An 8,055-nucleotide genomic window follows, 5' to 3' on the forward strand; every position below is an offset into this window, starting at 1 on the left:
TCGTTGCTGGCATTCCACATGAATGCTGGTTCTAGTCTCAGCTGCTCCACTTCCAATCCAGCTCCAAACTTATGGCCTGGGAAAAGCAGCAGCAGACAGCCCAAACACCTGGGCCCCTGCACCCAGGTAAGAGACCAATAAATGGCTCGTGGTTCTGCCTTCAGGCAGGCCCAGCTGTGGCTATTGCAACCATTTGAAGAGTAGACCAGCAGATGAAGGTTTCTGTCTCTCCCTATTTCCCTCTGTACCTCTGACTTTCAAGTAAAATAAATCTTTTCTTTCAAAAGAGTATGCATGCATTGGAGCGTATATTCTTGTGATTGCTCGTTTATGGCCTTCCATGCTGTACTCGTTTGGTTAAATTTAATAATCCTAGCCGATACAATCTTAAGGCAGCCATGATTTTATAATACAGAATTGGTTTCCACCATACTGAGAAAAGCCACTTCCAGCTGCTCTGATATCAGAACCCACCAAGTTAGCATCAATCAGTAAGCAGAGCGAAGCTCTTAAGTGGATAAAGTCTCGGGTAGGAAAACAGCTCCTAAAGAATACTGGGTGCTTACAGATGAGTCAGAAAGCTACCTTACATTCCAACATGCTAGTGTCAATCACAAATCTATTTAAGTTCCACAAATATGAATTTGATCTGGCAACAGTAAATTAATGGAAAAACAAGCTCTCAAAGTGGTCCCTGCCATAACACTAATGGAGAGTGAGTTATTTGGTCAACCTCAGGTGGGACTGCCTCTTGTGTGTAATGAGAGTCTATGGGGATGAGTTGAATATAATTCTTGTGCTGTAAATCTATGTAATTTTTGACACAACATCTCTTCTTATTTGAAGCCAGAAATCATCACTAGTTTTATTTATTTTTTTTTCAAAAGATTTACTTTTTTATTGGAAAATCAGATTTACAGAGAGGACAGAGAAAAACATCTTCCATCTACTGGTTCACTCCTCGAGTGGCTGCAATGACTGGAGCTGAGCTGATGTAAAGTCAGGAGCTTCTTCCAGGTCTCCCATGCAAGTGCAGGGACCCTAGGCTTTTTGGACCATCCTCAACTGCTGTCCCAGGCCACAAGCAGGGAGCTGGATGGGAAATGGAGCAGTGGGGACATGAACCGGTGCCCATATGGGAGCCCAGCAGATGCAAAGCAAGCATTTAGTCATTAGGTTATCAGACCTAGTCCCATATAGCTTTTGAATAGGCCTTTAACTGTGTCACATATCTTGAAAGGGATACAGACTGTCTCTTAAGGGTCATTTTCAGGGAGTGGGAGGCAGTGTTTCAAAAGTAAGTTTGCTCTGGCATTTGTTTCAGGGTTAAGCTAAACTCAAAGCGGGAGAGGAGTATGTTAAACACTGTAAGACACAGCCAAGCCTAGGAAAAAATCAGTAGCCCTAGTAAATAGCTGGACAGTTATCTCATGAGAGACCCAGAAACACACCGCCAAATAAATTTGCTCTCCTAAACATATACACTTTGGAGCAAATTCGTTGTGTAACAGTAGATGATGAAACAACCGGTATTATAGTTTTGATGAAAATACACTATCTTTGCCTTTGAATATATTGAAATTGAGATGGGAGAGACATGGAAAAAAATCGAAACGCGAGAAACACCATCATAGGCAGTCACTAGTGAACCAAATATTGTGAAGAAACACATAGAACATTGCATTCCTGATCACAGGAGGACAGCACATACTCGACTCAAAAAGTTATCGGCTTCCAAACAAAATTTCCTGCTTTGGGGGAAGTGTGAAAAGGACTTTTTTGGGAAATCTAGATGGGTTATTAGAGAAGTCTGAACAATCAAAGGAAGAAATGGAGGAAGAGAGGAGAGCCGCAAAGCTCAAAGTTGGACCAATGCCATTTACGGATGACGCCACCTCATATTCTTTGATACTAGTAATGAGGGAGGTGTCATTTTCTTTAGCTTCCAGATGGCACCCGAGACCAGTCACTGGTGCAGCTGGGATCTGAACAAACGGCCTGGGCTGTTGGTTCCAGAAGTTTCTCTTAGCTCCGCTGTAACAGGTGACCCTCCATTGCTCCTTCCCTGCGTCCCTCCCTGCCCCCAATTCCCCTGCCAAGTTCTTAAGTTGCTCAGTGCAGTATCAAGTGATGGAAAAAGCCTTTTCTAATAGAATATTCTATGGCATCTGACAAAGTTGATCTTAAAGACTGTGCTAAAAGGTACTATGGCCTATAGTAGACAATAGCTTCAATTTTCTCATTAGTCCACTAACTCAATCAGCTGTTCCCACTGCCCGGGGGGCGGAAAAACACACCAGAGAAAATCAAACTCTGGAGGAAAAGCAAACCAACCAGCCGTTGTTCTTACTTCAGTTCCCTAACTTCACGCACACCCCATATTTCCCAATCCCATTTAACTTCCCTGAAGTACTCCAAGTAGAAATGTGTTGTTTGGCTCACTGCATTCTTTAACAGCTCTGATTATGCCCAACCTTTGACTAATTAAGAATTTAAGTAAGCACGAGGCATTTCTGTTCTCAAAACATTGGTGACTGATATTCTTTAGGAACATCAACTTTGGCCTTATTACTAATGATCTATAATCCTATAAAATTAGAATTCTAAAACTGAGCTGAAAGGTAAGTAGTTATTATCAGCTGTTGGGGCAGGGAGTTGTTAGAGTAGCAGGCCATTGATGTGTGTTAATTCATCTTACATTGTGTTAGCAGAATCACACAGATGGGGTTATTAGAAATGAGCAGAAACCCGCTGACTTACAGTTCTGGAGGTCAGGAAGTCCCCGAGCAGCACGCCACATGAGTTGAGGGCTTTTTTGCAGCAGCCATCACACAGCAGAAGGAAAAGAGAGAGGCTCCAACTGTTTCCTGTCAGTGAGAATCCTCTTCCCACAGGACCGCAGAAGACTCCAGGGTCTGATTACTTCTTAAAGGGTCCACCTGTTAATGCTGCCCGTGAACTTTCAACATGAGATTTGAAGGGGAAAAGCAGTCAAACCCTCTCATTTCTTCACCTGGAAAGGTGCTGAAAAGTTTATTGTTGGTACTTGCCCAGCCCCAAAGGTGGGTTTTCCCTCTTGTTTTGTTGAAAAATCCATAAGGCTAGAGTTACTTTTTGAAAAAAATGTGTGTTTCTATGACACTTAATCCTAAATAAGCATAGAAGAGAGATAACCAGAAAACAAACACACAGAAAGATGCAACACCACCCCCAGGAATTCCAGCATGACTGAATCTGAGTTACTCCATGCTCTGGGCACTAGCCAGTCACTGTGGACCCTCAACACGGTGTTGGCGCTCCCCTCTGCCAGAGACTGTCCTGTGGTGACTGATCCTGGGGGCTCTGGAGGGAGGAGGCTGGGTTCACCTGAGGCTTATAAAGCTAAGTGGCTCCGTGACACAGCTGTCTTAACAAACTATGAGCACTGGCTGCAGTTTAGCCCTGTGTATAACCTAGGTAAAATCTGGTCAAAGTCGATTTCTTTGAATTGGGTTGAAGATGGCATTTTGCCGACTCCTGCTTTTGCAGCTGGGAACCAAGGAGCAAAGTTCCCAAATGACTGTAGTTCACACGCATCCTGTTAGATGACTATAGGAGACAGACCCTCTGAAGAAATATTATGGACTGAATTGCACTAGATTTGTAGTTTAAAACTCATGCTTATATAATTTCTAAGCATTAATTGATTGTATAAATTTAGCTGCATTTGTATGTGAGAATCTCAAGGTAAAATTGCAAGCTACTTGAAAGTGATGATGGCTTCAAGTTTGGCAGTAGTAGAGATCATGTGCCAGGTGTTTCTTTCTTTTTTTTTTTTTAAAATTTATTTATTTTATCACAGCCAGATATACACAGAGGAGGAGAGACAGACAGGAAGATCTTCCGTCCGATGATTCACTCCCCAAGTGAGCTGCAACGGGCCGGTGCTGCGCCGATCCGAAGCCGGGAACCTGGAACCTCTTCTGGGTCTCCCACGCGGGTGCAGGGTCCCAAAGCTTTGGGCCGTCCTCGACTGCTTTCCCAGGCCACAAGCAGGGAGCTGGATGGGAAGTGGAGCTGCTGGGATTAGAACTGGCGCCCATATGGGATCCCGGCACGTTCAAGGCGAGGACTTTAGCCGCTAGGCCATGCTGCCAGGCCCTCTTCCTTTTTAATTTAAATTTTTATTTAATTTTGTTTGAAAGTCAGACTTTATAGACAGAGAAGGGGCACTAAAAGAGAAGTTCTCCATCCACTGTTTTCACTCTTGCAAATGGCATGATGGCCCCAATGGCCAGAGCTGAGCTGATCCAAAGTTGTGAGCTAGGAGCTTCTTCTGGGTCTTCCAAATGGGTGCAGGGTCCCAAGGACTTGGGCCATCCTCTGCTGTTTTCCCAGGCCATAGAGGGAGCAGTGGAGTGGCTGGGGCAAGAACCAGCACCCATATGGATTTCACAGGACTGAGGATTAGCTTGTTGTGCCACCATGCCAGACCCATCATGTGCTTCTAACTCTGATAGGGTGGACCTCTTAGAATTAAATATGATAGGATGGATCTTTAGCAAAATCCATCTCAGATGGCAGGTGTTTTGCCCACTGAAAATTGCCAGCACACTTCTCTGATATTCCCTTTACCTTCACATATGAATATTAAAGTACTTGTTCAGTGTATGCTAAATCCATGCATTAAAAATTCGCCTCTCCATCTCTCTCCCCCCTCACAGAGAGAGAGTTAGTTTGACAATTCTAACCCTTCCATCTGCCTTTTACTCACAACTAGAACTGCACCTGCTTTTCAGAGAGGCAAACCTTTGAAGAATATTTGAGTTCACGCCCATCAGCAGGCAAGTGCTGAGCTGACATAGGCTGTCTTTCACTTTAGACTGGACGGTGCAGAATCATGCTGGAAAATATTATCAGTTTCATTTTAGATTCCTGTTGGTATTTTTCAACTGTGTGACACTTGAAAGTCAAACTGAACGTCAGAGGTAAAAATGTCATGTAGCTCCTGACTAGGTTCCCCAGGGTTTGCTGGAGGTGAGCACAGAACAGACTCTTGAGTGAGGTTTCTGCAGGTCAGTTCAGCTCTGTGGTTGCCACCTTACTCTCTACCACTGCTGCTTCTCACTCCAGAGGGATAATCCACTTTACTGTATCCAGTGGAAACTCTGGGAAGAATCAAATTTATCTGGGTCTCCTACAAGCTTCAAATAACCAACTTAAGAAAGTGTTAAAGGCTGCTTTCATAAAAGGGAAGGTAACTTCAAAACTCTTATGATAAATTGAACACATGTCAAAGTTTTATTGAAGCCACTAGCTGCAGACAGAACCAGTAATAACCTTTTGCAAGTGGTTTGAAGGAGACTCCAGGGAAAAAAACGGGTAGACTATCAGAAATATTGAAATGAATTTGAACTTGCTTAATTGTTACCAAAAGGACCTCTTCCACCAATACAGGAGGGAAAATAAATTGAACCTCCAGTAAATTCTTTTGCAGATTTGTGGATAGGAATCACTTGTATTTCTCTTTTATTCCATAGCAGCATTATTCATGATAATCCAAATATGTAAGCAGTACAAATGTTTACCAACACATCAATGCAAACACAAAAGGTAATATCTCTACACAATGGAATACTACTCTGCCATGCAACGGGTGAGGATTCACTCATACCACAGTAGGCATGAATTTTGCAAGCATCGTGTTCCATCCAAGGGGGCAGTCACAATAGGCCACACACCGCATGACTCTGTGTGCATTTCCCAGGTTAGACAAATCCATAGGGCATAAATTAGATCAATGGGTGTGAAAGGCTTGGAGAAAGGTAGAAATCAGTGACTGTCCCTGAACATAAAGTGATAAGTGCTCAGATTTAAGTAATGATATTTACATACCTTTGAGTCATCTGCATTTTCCCCAATTATTTACAGTTTATAGAATTGTAAAAGAACTCACTGAGTTAGATAATCTGATACGTTAGCAAACATCTACGTTCCCCGCTAAAATTATCCAGGAATTTTTTTTGGATGAATTTCAATCTCCATAATTTTTCCCTGAAAAAGAACATCCATTTAAAATTATGTCTGCATCTCTAGGGTTATGTAAATCAGAAACAGTAATAGCGCTCCTCTTCCAACTGTTGGCCAAAAGCAATCACAATAGAGCAACAGATGGACTGAGCAGCAGACCCTGGAAAGCTAGAGAAATCAAATGGAAGGAAAAGTCAACTTTCAAGTGCCCTTTGCGTAATCATGTTCCTTACAACATGTTACTTTGCATTTTATACCATGAACAATTTTAGGAGAAAAATACTAAATGACCTGGGCTATCTGTTACTCTGTTTTCATTTTATAACCTTTTTCAACATATCGAAACATGTAATGGTAATTAATGATTGAGAAGCGAGAGAAAGAGAAGAGAGAGAACTTGGAGGGAGAGACCCCCATCCATGAGCTCCTTTTCTAAATGACCAGGAGCTGAGCTCTCAGTTCAGACCTCATGCAGGTGGCAGGAGTGGGAAGCGGAAATGAGGAGTGGAGTTGGGCCTCAACGCCAGGCACTCTACTATGGCATGTGGCCATCTTACCTGTCACACAGAACACCTGCTCCTCCACCTGGGAATTTTGAGGGATATATAGATTCAGTTCAGGCAGAGCAGAAGTTCATAAACTCAGTTGTACAAGAAATGCCACACTTCTCTATTTTCTTCCAATAAATATCACTAAATTTCTCTGTGTAGTCAAGTCTATGAGGTTGTCAAGTTCTGGTATTCTTGTGTTGGAGCTCCTGTCCTTCCCTAGGGTCAAAGAGAAAAATGGGGATGTATGTGTTGCTTAGAAGACGGATAAAGACCTTCCATCTTTAACACAGCCAAGTAAACCTCATCACTGCCCGATGTTCAGAACTTCAGGAAACTGGAGATTCTACTATTTCAGGGCCCAGACAGCTTTGCTCATGGTGGGAAAGTCTCAGTCGGTCCAAGGTGCTGGGTCACAGGCCCTGGGTTCCCTGCTCACGGAGAATTACCCTTCAATCTGGGAGTCTTTTCTCTTTATCTGCCTATTACCCTTCCTGCCCCATGATTGCTTTTCACGTAATATAATCGCCTCTGTTCAAGTTAACAAAACAAACAAGAACCAGGAAGGAGGATGTCTAGTTGTTTTTTTTTTTAATGGGAGGAGAAAAAGGTGTTGGCAATTGAAATGTTTTTTTCTTCAAAGATTTGTTTATTTTATCAAAAAGGTAGGTATACAGAGAGGAGGAGAGACAGAGAAAGCTCTTCTGTCTGCTGATTCACCCCCTAAGTGGCCACAACGGCTGGACCTGAGCCAATCCAAAGCCAGGAGCCAGGAGCCCCTTCCAGGTCTCTCACCTGAGTGCAAGATCTCAAGGCGTTGGCCCATTTTTCCCTGCTTTCCCAGGTCACAGGCAGGGTGCTGGATGGGAAGCAGAGCAGCCGGGACACGAACCAGTGCCCATCTGGGATCCTCTGCATGGAAGCAAGGATGTAATCATTGTGCTGGGCCCTGTTTTCTTATTTTTAAAAATGATTATGATTTACAAGTTTAGGATCATGTTCTATGGCTGCTGTTACCCAATCTGGTGATCTTTATATTCTGCAAATGAATCTTTTTCTTTCATTGTTGAATTTCACAAATCCTCTGTAATATTTTGCATATAAGCCTTTTAGTAGATATGTGTTTTGCAGATTTCCTCCTAGCCAATCTTACATTACAACATTTTCATTTGAAAGGCAGTTATAGAGAGAGGGAGTGAGGGAGGGACAGCAGAGAGAGAGAGAGATTCCATTCTCAGGTTCACTACCCATATGTTCACAAAGGCTGGAGCTGGGCATCACTGCCTAAAGCCAGGAGCAAGGAGCTCCTTCTGGGTCTCTTATATGGGTACAGGGGCCCAAGGACTTGAGTTACCCCACTGTTTTCCCTGGTGCATTAGCAGAGAGCTGGATCAGAAATGAAGTGGCTGAAACCAGCAACCAAATGAGAAGCTAGCATTGCAGGTAGTGGCTTTATCTAGCAGCCCTTAATCTTTCATTTTCTTATCAGCATCTTTTG

The sequence above is a fragment of the Ochotona princeps genome, chromosome 22 (assembly GCF_030435755.1).
Source record: "Ochotona princeps isolate mOchPri1 chromosome 22, mOchPri1.hap1, whole genome shotgun sequence".
In the NCBI taxonomy this organism is placed as follows: Eukaryota; Metazoa; Chordata; class Mammalia; order Lagomorpha; family Ochotonidae; genus Ochotona; species Ochotona princeps.